Below are 19,726 nucleotides of genomic sequence, written 5' to 3' on the forward strand. Positions count from 1 at the left end.
ATCAGAGGTTGCACTCAACCATGAATTTCCCTGGGAATATTTCCTGTAAATATACTACTATTCTGACCCTGAGACAGGAGGTAATTTTCTCCATACTGTCCCACTTCTACAATTAAATGGTGAGGTTTTTTTTTACTATTAAACTCAAAATTTAAACAAGAGGTCCGAGTGCTAATACTTGAACCTTTTAAGCTGTTAGGATCTCTTCCACCATTTTGATGCATCACCCTGACATTCCATCCTGCTCCATTCTACTAAAATAAAGTGGATCCTCATCTGATTGTATATGTTACGTCTCCCATTGTAGATGAATTTATTGCACCAACTTTAATCTCCTCATAGATTTATCTGTTCACTATCCCTTAGTTCCTAAGGGATATCACTATTCACTATCCCACTATGCCTAGAGTGCACATTGATATTTATTGCCCTGCCAACCCCTCCCCTCCCCTCCCCAGGTTCAACTGATATCCCAAATTCCTTATACTATGATCAGTCCATCCATAATCAGGGCACCAAAGCACTTCTATTTAAGCACTTCTGGTCACGTGCCCAAATCTCAAGTGCCAAAATTATAAGTGCAATGGGAATTTTTCCAGGGAATTGACACAGGCATTGAAACAGATTTGGACATACTATTTTACTCCCATCTCCTGACTTTGGAATGATTTATCCATCTGAACTCCAACACCTCCTCTGCTGCTGCCTTTCTGAACTGGAATTTTATAAAACCATCTCTTTGACTGAATCATCATCCCCCACTCCTGGGACTCCGCAAGTTTACAAGATTCACTTAAACCCATATTACTGGACTACTTCTCTTGGACTTCAGTATGCCACATTGTCTAATGTATGCATATGGTTCCCAATTATCTGTAAAAATGTATTATCCACCCTTCTCTCTCTTTGTTGGCACTACTCCCTGTCCTCCCCAGTCTGATAACTCATTGTCTCTCTGCTCCTTCACTCTCCTTGTTTCTCTGTGCTCCTGCAACTTTTTACTCTACTGATACTCTCTGGTGACATCTCACCAAACCCTGGTCTCCCACGCAGCCTCCCCCTTCCATATACTCTCAGCAAGACACTCCCTTCTCCTAACCTCATCCCCATTCACCCTACCCATAAGTCCTAAACCCTTTCTCTGGCAGTCTATGGAATGCCAGATCTGTTGGCAACATATTACCATCCATACACAACCTTCTCCTTTCTAAATCTCTGAACTTTCTGGCTCTCACTGAAACTTGGCTTTGCTCCTCCTGACTCTGTCTCTGCTGCTGCTCTCTCCTATGGAGGCCTGCACTTTACACATACCCCTAGACCTGGCAACAAAGCAGGGGGTGGTGTGGGTTTCCTTCTCTCGCCTAGCTGTACATACAGAGTCCTTCCTACCCCACCCTCTCTCATTTTCACCTCATTTGAAGTCCACTCTCGACGTCTCTTTAGCCCCTTACCCCTCATTATTGCTGTTGTCTACCACCCCCCTGGCCCAGTATCACATGTTTTGGATAACTTTGCATCCTGGCTCCCACACATTCTTTCCCATGACCTGCCCACCTTCATCTTTGGTGACTTTAATGTTGCATGGGATGAGCCCAACCTTCCCTCCTCAGCAGAACTGCTCTCCATTACCTCCTCATTTGGACTCACAGACACAGAACATCAATGGCCCCACACACATAGTCAGACACACTTTAGACCTGGTATTTTCTAAACTCTGCAACCTCACCCTCCTTGACAACTCACCATTTCCCCTTTCTGATCATAACCTTACTACCTTCAACCTTTCGTACTCTTGCCCCCCCTTGCCACATCCCAGACTTGGTCAATGGCAGAGAGATATTCGTAACCTCCACCACAACCTTTTCTCAAACTGCCTTGCGTCCCTAACCCCTGCCCTCTCCAAAATCACCTCCCCAGATGAAGCTGCCACCATGTTAAACCACTCTCTTTCCTTGGCTTTGGATAATGTTGCCCCTGCCACCTTCCGCTACCCCGGCCCTGCCAACCCCCACCCTGGCACAACAATCACACCAAACAGCTACAAAAGATTGTTCGTGCAGCTGAGCGCAAGTGGAGGAAATCTGGCCTCAGCGCTGACTTCATGGACTACAAAGCCAAGCTACAAAGCTTTAAAAAAGAGCTCACTGTCACCAAGCAAAATTATTTCTCCGCAGTCATTTCCTCTCAAGCCTCCAACCCACGCAACCTCTTCTCTACAATTGACTCCCTCCTAAACCCCACACCTGCTCCCCCCACAACATCCTTCTCTGCCCAAGACATTGCCACCTACTTTAGAGATAAAATAGACAAGATTAGACATGATGTCTCTGCGCACCAAGCCACTCCAACCATATCCTCCCCTTCCACCTGTAAATCATCATTGGCCTCCCTCAGCCCTATTACTGAGGACAAAGTCTTATCTCTTCTCTCATAATTTCCGTCTACTACCTGTCCACTTGACCCAATTCCCTCTGATCTACCCCGTGCCCATTCCTCCACCCTTGCTCCTGCCCTAACCGAACTATTCCACCTCTCCCTTTCTACTGGTAAATACCCCTCAGCTTTTAAACATGCCATAATTCTCTATCCTAAAGAAATCCTCACTGGACCCCTCCCTACCCTCTAACTACTGTCCTATCTCCCTTCTCCTATATGTCTCTAAACTTCTTGAAAGCCAAGGCCCTGATTCATCAATGAAATCCGCGCTCGCTGGAAGCGCAAATGTACGCGCGACCAGCGAGCGTGGTTTCCCGCGGTCCGGAGTCAAGTGCGCTCGTACACTCGCCTCCTCACTGCCAGCCGGATTCCTGCCTTGATAATAATGAGCAATAGGGGTCGCGAATCTGCCAATTAAGGCGATTAGATTTCAGCTGCGTGATTAAGGAGGGCTCATTTAAAAGAGCACTCAAAACCCATTTATTCAAACTTGCCCACCCATCTTCTTCTGTCTTTTGAAACCATCACTACTTCCCACCACTACATTTCCCCCTCCTATTGTGTGTAATTTCCCCCACCTACTGGATTGTAAGCTCTTCGGGGCAGGGTCCTCTCCTCCTGTATCACTGTCTGTTTTAGTCTGTCATTTGCAACCCCTATATAATGTACAGCACTGCGTAATATGTGGGTGCTATATAAATCCTGTTTAATAATAATAATAATAATAATAATATTAATAATCTAAGGGTAGTGCCAAATCTAATCTTCATTAAAAAAAACTCCAACAAGGCATAAACTTACCTAACACAAGGAAATGTAATTTGGCTTGTCTCTTTAGACGTGCTGGAGACTGGTGGAACACTACTTCTTTGTACACATATATCCTATTGGAATCCACTCATCCACTCCAAGTATTTTACACTCTAGATTGACTTCTCTACCATCAAAATGATGAAATATCCTATTCAGAGACATTCCTGAAGCTACTAAACTTCTTTGCATACTTAGCATTGTGTTTCCATTTCAACCAATAAAAACCACCAAACATTTTTCACCTGCTTTCAAAATAAACATCTATTTATTCTTTGTAGCTCACCTCCCCATAACATTGCTAAACTCCCCTTTGGGATGGACTCTAGTCAGTTCTACACATAGGACCAACTGTTGGCCACTTCTGCCACTGCTTCCACTTCTTATGATCTTCCTTGTCATTTCGTAAGAGTCAATGTCATAGCAGGCAAAAATGTATCATGACTAATTAATTGCTATATACACACCCCCCCATCCATCAATTGGTACAAACCTTGCTTACCTTGATAAAATGGAAACAAGAACATATTACACTGGGGAACAAACATTTGGTTGACTTCAATTTTTAAGCTTATTTACACTAAAAGAGGTATGCTGATTCTGAAAGTCCAGTTAGTTTTCTTCTATCGCGTCAGTTTTTTTCTCTACCGCTTATATTAATGCGATTACTGCTGCGTGGATTTATATAGGCTATTCATTTACACGCAAGACAGTGTTGTTAGAGGTTGTGCACTGCTCTACGTAGTGAATAAGCAAAATTTATTTTTCTACTTACGCACGTATTTCCTATCTTTTAGATCATGTCTGGCACTGCTGTTTCTCGTCGTAAGTGCCTAAACAACCCTGATTCATTTTGTTATATCTGTAGCAGTTTCAGCATTCCCAGTCAAAGGGCAAACATCAGCACATTTGTAGAGAATGCCTATTTGGCATATTTTAAAGTTAAACTTGGTAATCAAGATAAGTCTTGGGCCCCTCATAAGGTGTGCAGTGTTAAGCAGAGCTTAAAGTGTGTCCACCTTCACAATGGCAATATATTTGGGTCAGTCCCAATTGGCCATTCAGTTTCTCTTTGTGAAGAATATGGAGACATAAAGAGAGTCATTGAGTTGTTGCAAAATCACTAACACAATACGGTCATTTGTGTTGACCTTAAAGTGGTATGCTTCCTTCTTGATCAGCAACGCGGATACACCAAGTATCCCTGTTATCTGTGCATGTGGGATAGCAGAGCTCGTTAGAGGCTTTGGGTGGAAAGGAATTGGCCTCCAAAATCAGCCCTAAAACCAGGTGATTCAAACATTCTACATGAGCCACTTGTTGATAGAATATTATATTCCCGCCTCTGCACATGAAACTGGGTCTGATGAAGCAGTTCGTTAAAGCTTTGCCAACTGAAGGACACTGTTTCAACTACCTCATTTTGGCATTCTCTAGCCTTTAATTTGAAAGAATACAGGCTGGTGTGTTTGATAATCGACAGATTCGGCAGCTCATCAAAGATGAACATATCATCAGGACAATGTCAGAAGTCGAAAAGAATGCTTGGTTATCATTCAAAGCCATTGTCAGGGACTTTCTTGGAAACACACAAGCAAATAATTAGACAGAAATTGTCCAGAAACTCTTGGAGAGCTACAAAATGCTTGGTTTCAATATTGCAGTAAGAACATTAAGGTGTATTTTCTGGATAGCCATCTTTCTAACTTATCTGAAAACCTTGTTGCAGTCAATGATGAGCAAGGTGAACGATTCCACCAAGATTTGAAGGTCATGGAAGGACAGTATCAGGGTAGATGGGTTGTACATATGATGGCTGACTATTGTTGGAGCATCCGGCGGGATTATCCTGACACTGAGCACTCCAGGAAAAGCTATAGGTGTAAATTTTTACCTTAACCGCTTACCTGATTATTTTCAAATGTTTTACTGTAAAAAATGTCATAGAGTAACAATAAATCCTTTGTATGGACAAAAGAAATTTAAATAAACAGTACATTCAAGTTATTATTTCATTATTTTTTTCATTGTATATAAAATTTGTATGTTTTTTGACAAAATGGAGGGTACTCTGTATCATAAAAACTGGATGTAATAGCAAAAAACTGGGGTCATTTCTAGATTCACCACCCAAAAATTAGTAAAAAACAAGTGTAACATCTAACACAACAAAAAATGGGTTCCCCAGTGTTATAATAATATTATTTTGAATAATAATTATTAATAATAATAAAAAACAGTATTTATATAGCACCAACATATTATGAGGGATCATTTTCTAACAATCTTAAAGTATACCATGATGTGTGTTCAAAGGTTTTTATTATCTGACATTAATGAGATGGAGTCCCTATATATGACTCCCATGTCTCAATAAATCTTGAAACCCTAGCTTCTTTCTCCAAGGAGGTCTTTATCAAAGTCATTCTAAAAAGATGTTACAACTTTTCTTTATGAGCCTGAGTGCAGGGTGGTCTGAATCCAGCCATTTATGTAGTATTGTTTTTTAGCCACTAAAGAAATAATGGATAACAGAAGTTGTCTTCTCCTTGTTATTCATGCTCCATGCAAATCATATGTGCTTTAAATTGCCCATTCAGGGGTCAACGGTACATAATTGACTAAATAGGAAGTAATATAGTGTGCCACTGATTACCAAACTTTTTAAATTTTGGGCAGTTCCAAACGGTATGGTATGAGTCTGCCAATTCATGTGTAAATTCAGGGCTATAACCCATGAGATATACATGGTGTGGTGATATACGTACCCCATGGAACACCCTAAGAGTCATCCCCCTGTAAATAGCCGATGCGAAAGCTGCCCATGCCTTGGAAAAAGCTGTAAGAATATCTGCATGAGATTTATTAGGAAACTGGTCAGACTATTTGACAAGGCCTGTTCCCCTAGTGGAGTAATCTAAAGCTATTTTGTTTGTATGTAATTTGATTGCTCCTTTAGGGCAGGTTCTCTTTCAGGGTAGGCTGTCCAGAGGGTTTTTCCAGTCATTAGCATATAGAGATTTCAATACTGTCGAAGTATATGATTGCAATTGCATAAAAATGTACACTGCTGATCTCAAAAAGGGGAATTCCCCTGTGGCCACTTTAAAACGAAGGGGGGGGGGGGGGGGAGGGGGGGCTTTGTATTCATATCTATCAGTGACCTAATTGTTAGAGTGTGGAAAGCTGGCCACTTCTGTTGAAGGGATAAATATGTTAGGTCCTGATTACCCCAGTAGGGTAAGAAAAGGAATAAATGACTGTTCAAAAGATCCCATCCTCTAATTTTGTGGCATATTTGCCAACACGAGTACGATATGGGGTTAGAGGTAACTTCCCCTAGAAGCAGATCCTTATGCATATGAAAAATATACCTCAAGCTTATATTTGGAATGGTTTGATGGTCCAGAGTTGGATCAGCATATAAGTGTTGTGTAACCAATCTTTAATGTAGTGCAGAATAGAGGCTGCATTATACAATTCAGTATCTGGAAAATGTACTCCTACTTGTAAAATGCAAAGACTGAGTCTGGCTCTTTAACTACCCCATATAAATCTACAAAATATTTTATAAATTATTTTAAGGTTACAATTTTTGGGCAAAGTCTGAAGGATATATTGTAACATGGGTAAAATGATCATTTTTATCAGACTGATTCTTCCCAACTAGAAAAGAGTTAAATTAAACTAGTTCTGGAACTGTTCACAGTGTTTTAATAATCGGTTCCATATTTTGTGCATATCATTTAAAAGGGTTATTAGTGATTTGAACTCCTAAGTACTGCATTTTCTTCTTCCACCAAATAAATGGGTATTGCTCACTCTATGCTGGACTCAGATACTTTGTTAAATATAGAGCCCTGGATTTATCAAGGTTTATATTATATTTTGATATAGGACCATACTGATGTAGGACCATACTGATGACCAATATGGAAGTCAAACGGTGTTTAGGGTTAGATATGTACAGTTAGATATGTACAGACCTGTGGTCTACACAATTTGACATAAAAACCGCAAAAGTGACCTTGGCCATCCCAGCAAGTAGCCACAAGTCTTCCAGAAATACATCAAGAAAACCACTAGTTCTCCAGTAAAAGATAAAAAACCTGTAAACACTAACTAGTATATCTGACAATGTAACCGCATTAGAAAAATTATACATCCACATTTTGTAATAACTTTGAGACACTTGCTGTCGGGGATACTGACAGAGGGGTACAATGCTTGAGTATGTTGCAAATAAAGCATCAACATTTGAAACATAAACAGCATAGAAAACAATTGAATGAAGAATATAACATAAGGCTCATTATAAAAGGAAATGAGTTGTCGTTTGACCAATTATTGTCTTCTTGGAGGCGTATATGTGAACTGAAGATTTTCAGCTGCATCAGTTGGATCATCAAATCATTTCTACTCACCTTGCCACAAGAACTTAAATTTGGCTGGATATAATAATGAGAAGTGTATTCCCATTTTCACCAAACGTTTGCAAATGGGGCAAAGCTCTTCTGCGTGACTGCTGCAGAGTAGTCTTGGAACATAAGAATTTTTGATCCCTCAATCTGGAAAGTGCAGATTTTCCTCTAGGCTCCTAGGATAGATTCTTTATCTGCATAATGAAAATATTTACCGATGACAGGACAAGGTCGTTGATTTATAATGTGGCGTTTTAGGCCTACTCGGTGAGCCCTTTCAATACTCTGGGATGAGCTGGGAGGGAGACGTCATCATGGTCGTCCAGTGGAATTGGATGAGGTCATATCCCTTGTAGGTTTCTGGTATGCCAATTAAGCCTAGGTTAGATCTCCTACTCCTACTACTGGTTCTCTAAATCTACCAGTTTAGCTTCTATTGAAGTGAGTAGGGTATCATAGGCAGAAATTTTGGTGTTGGAATCCAAAAGTTGGTCCCCCAGGTCACTAACTCTTTGTTCCAGTTCAACAATGCATTGCATGTTCAATTTTAAAATTCCATCAAAATATGGTAGTAAGATTTTAGATTTTTCTGACACCATTTGCGTATGATCAGGCAAAGAGGGAAGAGGTTCTGCCACTGGACCCTCTCCCTCCAGAAGTTACGAAGAGAGGGGAATTTGTGATAGCGGAGATGGTGTAGATGAAGGGGAGTCAGATGTTTATGAAGGTTTAGGCTTTTGTTTCATATTTTGTTTGCGAGCAGTAAAAGAATCCATGGTAAGATGTAGATTCTGCCACAATAAATAAGAAATATGGACAAAGGAGATTCACTTTTCCCACTCAGAGAGCATATACACAAAGTTGTAAAGGTAAAGCAGTAAAGAATCTTCAATATAGTCCCAAATTTAAGTAGGCGTGTCCTCAAGAATACCACAGAGAGTTCCTAATTAAAGAATCAATCACAACTGCAGCCCTTATGATAAATGTGCCAGCTGCTTACTTGGCAGTAGAATTTTTCCTGGTGATTTTCTCCACTCTCTAGGACAGACGAAGAAAAGGGGATCGAATGTGTGGATGCGTTGGTCAGCAGGCATCCCACTGTGATGTTGCAAGTATGATAGATGTCTGGAGACAGGGCTCAGATCTGTAGAGTCTCCCTTGTGGTCCTTTCCTGCTCTCCAGAACTATAGAAGAGCGGGGCGGGGGGATGAAGAGTGGGGATGCTCTAGCCAGCAGAGCCCCCAATGTAATGCTTCCTATATTGTAGGCACCTGCAGACACGGCTGAAACAAACAGCCCGGCAGCCAATATGGCCGCCGCTACTCAGGTGGCCTGCAGCTGGGGCACCATCTTCGGATGATTTGCAGGGTGAGAGACATTCGTTTTGAGCTTTTTCTTTGCTTGGTTGATTCCTGCAACAGCCCCCACTGATTCACGGGAGGATGGATGTCTTCAATACACTGTTGGTTTCATGGAGCCGGCATAAAACGCAGCTGCTCTGTTAGTTCTGCCCCCAGAAGTCAGGAATGCATGAGCATAAGTAAAGATAATAATAATAATTTTGAATTTTCTTTTTTAACAGTTTTTTCTAATCAATTTCGGGATATCAATTTCAGGATGTTTTAGGAAGGGATAAGGTTTTGTCCAAAAGCAATCTTTGTCATTGAATTCCTCTCAACATTAAATTTACATTTTTTAGATACTTACGTTTCGGTTTCTCTGTTGTAATCAATGTGGGGGATGCAAAATATGTTCAAATTGAGATGGTGCTAACAAAACATTTTAAATTGTGAAAGAATTGTGAGTCTAATATCACTAAGTCCTTTTTTATAATTTGAAACACCAGGGTTCATCAAGTGAAGTATGTGTCTGCCATTTGCATTAATTGAAGACTAGAACTGAACAGATATCATTAAGTCAAACTGCAGCCTTGAGTGCAGTGATTCCTGGAGTATAGGAACTATGAACTAAGAACTATGTTCCTGATTCTTTTCTTTGTGAGTTCAGCTGCCACTTGAATTTAAAGGACCCTGTGAATATTGGATTTTTAGTATATTGTGGAATATTTATACCTATTAAGGTAAATTCATGTGGATTTAATTGTATTTTATGAGATTATTAGTGCCTCTATTATATCACTACATTAGACAGCTTGATGCAGTTTTCACCTTCACCAATGTAGGGCTCTGGCACCAGTACTCGCTTGACACCAGTACCCTAATCTAACCCCACAGTCTTCACCTATAGCAAGCCCCTGCTCAGCCTCAGGAGACTGGTTGCATCTCTCAGCACACGGTTTCCCCGGGACTTTATGAGCAAGGGGATGGTGTGTGGGTGATCAGTCCACTAGACAATGTACAGAGGGACATGCGCAAGCAGAGCCAGAGTCACAGGCAAAAGGTCAGTCCAGGCTGCATACAATCGATAGGTCAGGAACAGGCAATGGTCAGCAACAGTAAATCACATGAAAAACACTCTAGCACAGATCAGCCCAACTAAACACTACAACAAGCTCTGATCACTAGAAGCAGAGAGGCTTTAAAGCCCTAGCAGCCAATGCCAGTGCAAGACTGAGACCAGAAACTACACTGCTCATTAGTCTCAGCATAACTCCAAATCTCCTTCAGGAGCAGACTGTCTCAGAGCAGGGGATTCTGAGAGACCATTACAACCAGGAGGACTGCCAGCTATTTTTCCGACCTTCCCTGCTGCTGCAAGTGACACCAAAGAGCATAAAAAGGACATGCTGTCCTGTGTTGGCCTACAGCATGTGATTACCAGCCTAACAATCATGCTTGTAAACTTAACTTTTCTCCCTAGCCATGAAAATTCCCTTCATTTCTTGTTTTGCAATCTCTTTTTATCTTTCTCTCCAGTACTTTCTATGTCCTAATCTGGTTATTTTTCTGGTTCCTCTTTTTGTTTCTTCTAAATGCTCTCAGTGTTTCAACACGTTTAAAAAAAAAAAAAAAAAAAAAAAAAACGGAAACAATTTTTTTTACTGAAATGAAAAACCATAATAGATGCACAGAACATAAATCAATATGTAAAATAAAATGAACTTAATGGAAGGCTAACAAAAAAAAAGAATTGGCACTTGCACTAAATACCTATTTCCATACTCCCTCCCTCTATATCAGTCAATCTGTAAATAGATAGAGAACTGGCTTAAAGAATGCATCCAGAGAGTTGTAATTAATGATTCATACTCTGAATGGTCTAAAGTTATTAGTGGTGTACCCCAGGGTTCAGTGTTGGGACCTTTACTGTTTAACATCTTTATAAATGATATAGAGTTTGGGATTAAAAGTACCATTTCTGTGTTTGCAGATGACACCAAACTATGTAATGGAATTAAGTCCATACAGGATGTCTATATTCTACAAGCAGACCTGGATGTACTGTTTGATTGGGCAGCCAAGTGGCAAATTACATTTATTATAAAAAAATCCAAAGTTATGCACTTGTTAACATGCATGTTTCATACTGTCTAGGGGGAATATATTTTGGGGAGTCAGAAATGGAAAAGGATCTGGGGCTTCTGTTAGATCATAGACCTAACATCAGCATGCAGTGCCAAGCTGCAATATCTAAATCTAGCAAAGTACTTTCTTGTATTAAAGAGGAATAGACTGCAGAGATGGAGACATAACCCTGCCCCTGTACAATGCATTGGTCAGACCACATCTGGAATATACAGTCCAGTTTTGGGCACCAGTTCACAAAAAGGACATTGTAGAATTGGAGACAGTGCAGAGACGGGCAACTAAATTAAAATAAAGGAATGGAGGAGCTCAGCTATGAGGAGAGATTAGCTGAACTGAATCTATTCTACCTTGAGAAGAGGCGTTTAAGGTGGGGGAGGGGGGGGGGGATCACCCTGTATAAATATATAAACGGTCCATATAGAAAACACTCTTCCCCATTATTCACTTTGAGATCATTACAAAGAACAAGAGGGCACTCTTTGCGTCTGGAGGAAAAGAAGTTTAATCTCCGGATAAGGAAGGGATTCTTCACTGTAAGGTCTGTGAAAATGTGGAATCGGCTCCCTCAGGAAGTAGTTTCAGCAACTACTATAGGTTGCTTTAAGAAAAATATGGATGCTTTTTTAGAAGCACAGAATATAACTGGGTAATAAGGCTTCAAAGAAAAATAACAGTGACTGTTGATCCAGAAAACATCCGATTGCCTCATGGAATCAAGAAGGAATTTTTCCCCTGTTGAAGCAAATTTTACCAGGGTTTTTTTGCCTTCCTCTGGACTAATTGTCTTATAGGGTTTTATATCTGGGATATATATTTCCCTAGTGGTTGAACTTGATGGACTTTTTCAACCCAACCTACTATGTAACTATGTAACTATATATCTCTCCTTACCAACCATAACTAACGCCTACTCACTCACTATATCCAGATTGAATTCACATTTTTTCTCATTAGCTCTATTATGCCTTTTTTATACCAGTGGATGAGTAAAGCCTACAATGTTCTGTAATGTGGCAGGGGTGAGCCACTCATCATTGGTTTTAAAGTTTGGAATACATAAGGTTAAAACCTAACTAGTTAGGGTATTTTAATATTGTATTAGAACGGTATTTTATTACCGTTACTGAATAAAACAGAGGTTACTAAATAACCAAAAGAGAAAGTAAGATGTTCAAGAAAAAAAGTATATTTTTTAGACTTTGTTTTTTAATTATCTTTTTTGTGAAAGAATGTTTTCAGACACTAAAAACATTTAGAAGAAACAAAAAATGTCTTGTATTTTTAAATGTTCTTTAATATAAGGATTTCTGGTATTTTTGTAGAGTACTGCTGATGTGAAGATCGTTGATCTGTTGACCATTTCCTGAGAAGAATGTAGAGAACACAATCTTTTGATTAAGTAAAGGTAACCTTTGAGCCAAGGCCAAGCATGGGTAACATGACTGCCCTGTCTGGAAAGAAAGGTCGTACAAAGGCTCTTAGGTACCCACAGATATGATCTCTGGCTCATATCATAAGGCGTTCCATAATAAGTTGTATTTGTGGGAACACTGCTCCAATTTTGCATGGCGGACACTTTGGTATCATGTAGCCATGATGACCCTATGGATAACGAGCAACTGCTAGTTTTAAATGTCCTTTGTGTCAGTAACACACAACTTGATCAATAAGAATCAGGGGGAGGAAGGGGAAGTAATCAGGAGGGAACGGCAAGACAAAAAAGAATGTCCCGCTGGGTTCTGAACTTAAATTGCTGGTTTCAGAGTCCATAGTGCAAGCCACTATGGAACCCCTATTACCTGAGGGGAAACAAAGGCTTGAAATTATTGCCAAACTTGAATAAAGGTGGTATTGGTAATAGCTTTCCTGGTTTTTATATGGCATTTTCCCAACCATTCATTGCAGTCTATAGGCATCAGCCTTTATCCTTGAAAATTCAAGACTAGGCAGGAGCAGGGGACCTTGTGAGAGAGGAGATCCAGAAGAACTTTGTAATAAAGGACAACCCGAACATTCAGTTACCTTAGAGTAGGCACCATGGTCAGTTGAGGATGGGTAAAGGGCTAAAAGGTCAGCCCTTTCCAAAGACACTTCAGGAACCTGTGATTAAAGGGCACCAGTTGAAATGCAGTCCATTGTAAGCTCATCTGACACAAAGGCTTGCTGGGACGGAAATCTTGAGATAAAGTTCTCAAGTTTGTAGTTTGTCAGGGAAGCAAAAGGAGGACAACTGGCCCCACAGTTGAGGGTTTTTTTGATGTAGAGACCACATATTGTTATCCACTTCTGTTTCTAAAAGCACACCTAAAAAAAAAAAAAACAAAAAAAAACATAGACTTGATTATGACATACCCTTTCCTCCCAAAAATAAGACAGTGCCCGTGATTCATCAATAAAATCCGAACGTACGCGCTACCAGCGAGCGTGGTCTACCGCGGTCCGGAGTCGAGTGCGCGCGTACACTCGCCTCCTCACTGCCAGCCGGATTCCTGCAACATTTTTTTTTAGGGCTAAGGGTAATATGTGTGCCATTAGAAAGAATGATTTTTTAGGGGAACAGTGACTTTTAATGCAAGCTCGCCAGTGAAAAGCTGCCGGAGATGCGCGGCTCCGTGCGCGAGCTTTTCAAGTTGCTGAATAGCGCGACGGCGTACGATTTCGGATCGCGAATACGAATGCGCGAGCGATCATCCGATTCTGCTTGATGAATCAGGGGCAGTGTCTTAAATAATTTTTGCTCCAAAAAAGGGCTTATTTTACACTGCTTACCAAAGTAGGATTTTAAAGGTGCAAATAGTTCACAACATAGAAATGGAAATTTAAAACTTACTATATTTGTTTTTTAAAGTTTGCTGATAACCATCATAAAATCACATTTGACATATCTAACAAATAGTTCCTATTGACATCATTCCATTTGATATGTGAATAGACAAAATCAATATCTCTCTAATTTTTACAGGGGGCAACACTAGCGACACCCCTATTGATCCTAATGTGTTTCGTAGATATAATCTACTTCTTCAGGGGAGTTTAGAACAACACACATATAAGAATATAAAAAGGATAAAAGGGGAAAAGTCCAAAGACTATATACATACTGCTTGGTATCAAAGAATTGTCAGCAAGAACATGGCTTATGGATCCCTGGTTCCAAACCAAACAAACTGACGCTTGAACTGACCTAGACCTGAAAAGACCATAAAGATCATTTATGTAAACTTTTGTTTAGTCAGACAAATATACCATGGCTGTATTTGCCTAATTACACAGGTCAACATGTCATTTTCATCAGATATATTTTATGCGGGCTTTGTAGTATTTTTAATGCGGATTTCAAATCTTTGTTTAGTTTTTCTGATGCAGCTAAGTATATATTGTGTGAAATTCGTAATAAACAGCCTATATTATAATACATATTACAACATTTAACTACAGTTTTCTTTTTTTAAGGTTATAGACTGCACTAACTTCGATTGATTTCATTTGTCACCATGCCTAGAAATTCTCCTAATGATCCAGACAGTTTCTGTTATGTGTGTGGTTCATTCATGACAAAAGCACAACGTCGTCAAATTACCACAGAACTTAAAAAGATATGGAAATTCATTTTGGCTGTCCACTTGGTGACTGGGATAAATCTTGGGCTCCACATGTCATCTGTACCAGTTGTTCCAATGGACTGCGTGACTGGCTAAATAGACGTAAAGCAGCAATGCCATTTGCAATCCCGATGGTGTGGAGAGAACCGGAAGACCATCCAATAGACTGCTAATTTTGCCACGTCAACAAAAGTGGATTCTCACGTAAAACTAAGCAATAAATTGTATATCCCAGCCTCGATTCTGCAATTAGGCCTGTTCCCCATGATGATTCATTGACAGTTCTGGTACTGCCATATAATGGATTTGCTTCTGTAGAAGGAGATGAAGAATGCGCTGGAGTTGCAGCCAGTTACAATGCCGAATCATCTGATCCTGACTACTTGGCCGATGAGGATTCAGAACCAGAGACCAGAAACACAAGCAGAGCTGAATGATCTTGTTTGTGATCTAAATCTCTCCAAAGACAAAACAGAACTTCTTGCTTCAAGGCTTAAACAGAAGCACTTGCTTTCAAAGGGTATCACTGTAACTCACTACAGAAATCAAAATCTTAACTTGACAATGTTCTTCACTAGTGATGGCTCACTGTGCTACTGTCATGATATAAATGCACTCTTTAACAGTTTGTCACAAGAGCATGTTTTATCTGAATGGCGTATCTTCATTGCATAATGTTAACTCCAAACCAAGTTTACCAATTGCCTGTTCCGTTAACCTAAAAGAATCCTATGACAACATGAAGTTACTACTTGAAGCAATCCAGTATAAAACACACCAGTGGAATATATGTGGGGATCTAAAGGTCATTGGCTTGCTGATGAGAATTCAAGGAGGATTCCGAAAAATATTGCTGTTTCCCATTCCTGTGGGACAGCCGATCAACGGTAGACCATTATGTCAAGTGTGATTGGCTACCAAGAGATACCTATATGCCCAGAAAAAATAGTGTCCAGTTTCTACCTCTGGTTGATCTGCTTTAAATATTTCTGCCACCTCTTCAAATCAAGTTAGACTTGATGAAGAACCCTGTAAAGGCCATGGGTAAATCAAACTCAATGGGTTTTTAGTACATTGGTTAGAAGTTTCCAAACATACCCACTGCAAAAATGAAGAAAGGGATATTTATAGGGCCACAGATCAAGTCTGTTTTGCAGGATGATCTTTTCAAACAATCTCAGCAGCTGAGCTAGAAGCTTGGGATGCATTCAAGTGGCTGTGTGAAAATTTCCTGGGCAACCATAAGTCTCCTGGATACAAGAAAGGAGTTCAGAATCTTCATGTTTGTTTATGCCTTTCTATAAACAAATTGAGGTTTGTCTGTGATAACATGCCATAGTTCAGGATCACATGTGAGCCGTGGCCAAAAGGATGTCAATAGGAAATATTTGTTGGATATTGCAAATTATGTCAAATGTATTTTTAAGATGTTTTTTTTTTAGCAAACTTTAATAAACTATTATAATACCAGAGATAATTTTTCATTTGTCGACTCTCATAATATTAAAAAACTGCCAACATTCCTATTTGAAATAAGGAAAAACCAGTTTTTGTAAGTAGGATGTTTAAGGCAGTATATCCAAAAACATAATTATATAAAGGAAAAAAGCTTAATTATTCACAAAACTTTTAAAATCTGACACACAAGTACATGCATTAAAACGTCCATGATTCCACCATATAGCAAGCTGACAAGTGCGGTGACAGACTCAAACTAAAAACATAGTGCTGAATATACCAACATAGCCTAACCAATATAGCCTAGGTAAGTACAGTTGATGGGTTTGCTGTATCAATCCGACACGTTTTGCAGATTAAATCAGCTTCCTCTGGGATTTAGTTTGTACAGATAATAAATATGGCAGTTGTTGAGTTTTTTACCTCAACACAAAAACTTTTATATATTGAAAAGACACAATATACATACCACCAAGCATCAAATCATTAGTGCAATTTGACCTAGCATAGGAGTCAGCACAGGAGGTGGAGGAAAGACCAACACAAAAAAAGGGAAAAGGCCTACATCCAGAAAGGACAACCAAAGTAATTTCAACATTTAAAAGGTTGTAGTCTATGCAATGGTTAATTAGATATCAAACCCACCCAAGAGGTAGTGGCAAAACAGCAACTGTAAAATATATATTGTGAGATCGCCTGTATGGGGGGTGTTTCAAACAGGAAACAAGGCCAGCAGGTTAAAAGTGCATTAAGGGTTATTTTCAGTAACACTATTTTCACACAAAAACAGGCAAAATAAAAACAGCAAAATAAAGCCTGGCCACTTGGCCACGAACTTACTGTTAGTTCCCTTAACTAACAATCCAGCCCAACCTAGTGCTATGCAGGACTCAAAGGCCTTAACCATACATATTTTCCAACAAAGTCTGTGTCTTTACTAACAGTTCACCTTGGCCCTCCTCCCCACTCACCAGCCAAGACAGAGCCACAGGAATAAGCAGGCTGGGAATTTATATCACCAACCTAATGTCCAGGATGCATTTCAGGTGAGACAGTTACACCTGATCATACCCAGGCCTCTTTAGCTCCCCCACCTGGCCAAGAAGCTCATTGTCATTCAGCCTGGTACTTCAACCCCACCTTCAGATCAAAAGGAAAACTGACTAAACAGAAAAATACTCTGCGTATAATCTGTATCTGGGGCAAATGTACCTCTCATTCTGGATGAAACCCTGTGATTTATTTGGCCAGCTGTTACATACCCCCCTCTTGTTTCAACCTTAGGGTTGGGACACAGGCTCCCAAGTAGGTATGAACCCGAGATAAAACATTGGCATTCCCCATCTGTACACCAGGATGATGCTCGACAGTAAAACTAAATTCTTAAAGGGCTAAGAACCATCTATTAACCCTCATGTTAGTCTCCTTGTTTTGGGCTATCCACTTTATTAGGACATGATCGGTTATTAGCAGAAAATGTCTGCCCAGCAGATAGTAGCGCAAGGAATCAAGAGCCCATTTCACAGCCAAGCATTCTTTTTCAATCGTAGCATAATTTAACTCATGAGCCTTTAACTTCCGACTGAGGTAATCAATGGGGTGGGATAGCACTGCTCCTAGTCCGACATCGGACGCATCCGTCTGCGCCAAAAACTCCTTAGGAAAGTCAGAAGAATATAGCACTGGCTTGCTACACAAAGCCTTCTTTAATGTCCCAAATGCAGCTTCTGCTTCTGGAGACCATTTAACCATTGCCGATTCCTTCCCTTTTGTCAAGTTTGTCAGGGGAACAGCCTGGGATGCAAACTGAGGAATAAAGCGTCTACAGAAGCCGGCAATCCCCAAGAAAGCACGAACCTGCTATTTAACAGTTGGGCACTGTCAATTCTGAATGGCCTCCACTTTCTTTTCCTGAGGCTTTATTATTCCTCTTCCACTGGTGTACCCCATATATTTGGCTTCTTCCAGCCCAAAAGTGCACTTTTTAGGGTTTGCAACAAACCTGGCTTTCCTTAGCATGTTTAGCACTGCCTGAACCTTTACTAAATGTGAGGCCCAATCTGCACTATGAATAATTACGTCATCTAGGTAGGCCGAAGCATTTATTTTGATGAGGTTGGAGTACCTTATCCATCACCCGTTGGAACGTAGCTGGAGCATTCTGTAGTCCGAAGGGCATATTTCGATACTGGAATGCTCCGTCAGGTGTCACAAAAGCAGTTTTCTCCTTAGCTGACTCGGATAAGGGGATCTGCCAATATCCTTTGGTAAGATCTAAAGGTGGTCATGTATCTAGCATTCCCCAATCGATCAATCAACTTGTCTATCCTGGGCGTAGGAGAGCTGTCAAACTTTGTGATCTGATTCATCTTATGGTAATCTTTGCAGAATCTCCAGCTCCCATCTGGTTTGGGAAGTAACACAATTGGGCTGGACCAATCGCTATTGGACTCCTCTATAACACCCAATTCAAGCATTTTTTTTAACCTCCTGACTTATTACCTCTCGTCTAGCTTGATAGCCTCAGCCGACTTTAGCAATGGGCCAACTATATCCATGGCAATCCTCTCAAAAGAGGCCTCGATGATGGGGAGGTGTTCTGTGGTCCAAGTATATGAGACTCCAACAGAACTGATGGATGTATCTTTTTGGCATACATTGGGTGAGGGCATTCAGAGAGTACGAGAGGCTGGGTGTATTACAGGATTGGTTAGGGATCCCCTTCCTATAGATGGACGTTATGGGGTATCTACCACCTGGGTGGGGCCAGACATGTCCCGATTTACTCCTTTAATGAGACAGAAAATCCTTAAGACAGCGCCACAACATTTACGCCCTGCATTGTTCACAGTATTAAGTGCTTTGGATGGAAGGCAAGGGAATGTGCATGAAGCAGCAGCATTAATGGGTCAGTTAGAGGAGATTGAAAAAGGACCAGGACATAAGCAAAGACCAATACAAAGGACAGAAAAGGGAGATTTCGTAAAGAGGTTTAAAATGACCAGAAAACAGTTGTTTCTTGATCTGCTTAACAGTGGTGTTCCCAAAGCAGACATTGATGGGATTCCTACTACTGATCTGTTCAAGCGCTGGAAACAACTGAAGGATAGAGGGAAGTTACAGCCAGCCAGACTCGAAGTTGTTGTCTAGTAATTTAGAAAAATAACCCCTCCTACACCTCCCCTGAAAAGAAACAACCCATATAGGGAGGCACAAACAGCTTTATATGATTATGTTACAACACATACACCCTCCAAGAGAGAAAAAAGGTGGGGGGTACCACAGTCTATATATCATTGACTAAAGGATAACTCCCCTGCTCCACTGATCAGAACCTGAAGTTTGGGGACAGACACTACATGGGTGACAGTTGAAGGTTTGGAAGACAGAATTCATGGGCTTCTAAGGTTCACTGCAGACTACAAATAGGCAATGGTCCTGTCTTTAATGCCAACATATTTACATCTGAATTGCCGAACATAACAGAAATGGATATCTTACAGGGCCAGAC

Source organism: Pyxicephalus adspersus, chromosome 5 (genome assembly GCF_032062135.1).
Source record: "Pyxicephalus adspersus chromosome 5, UCB_Pads_2.0, whole genome shotgun sequence".
In the NCBI taxonomy this organism is placed as follows: domain Eukaryota; kingdom Metazoa; phylum Chordata; class Amphibia; order Anura; family Pyxicephalidae; genus Pyxicephalus; species Pyxicephalus adspersus.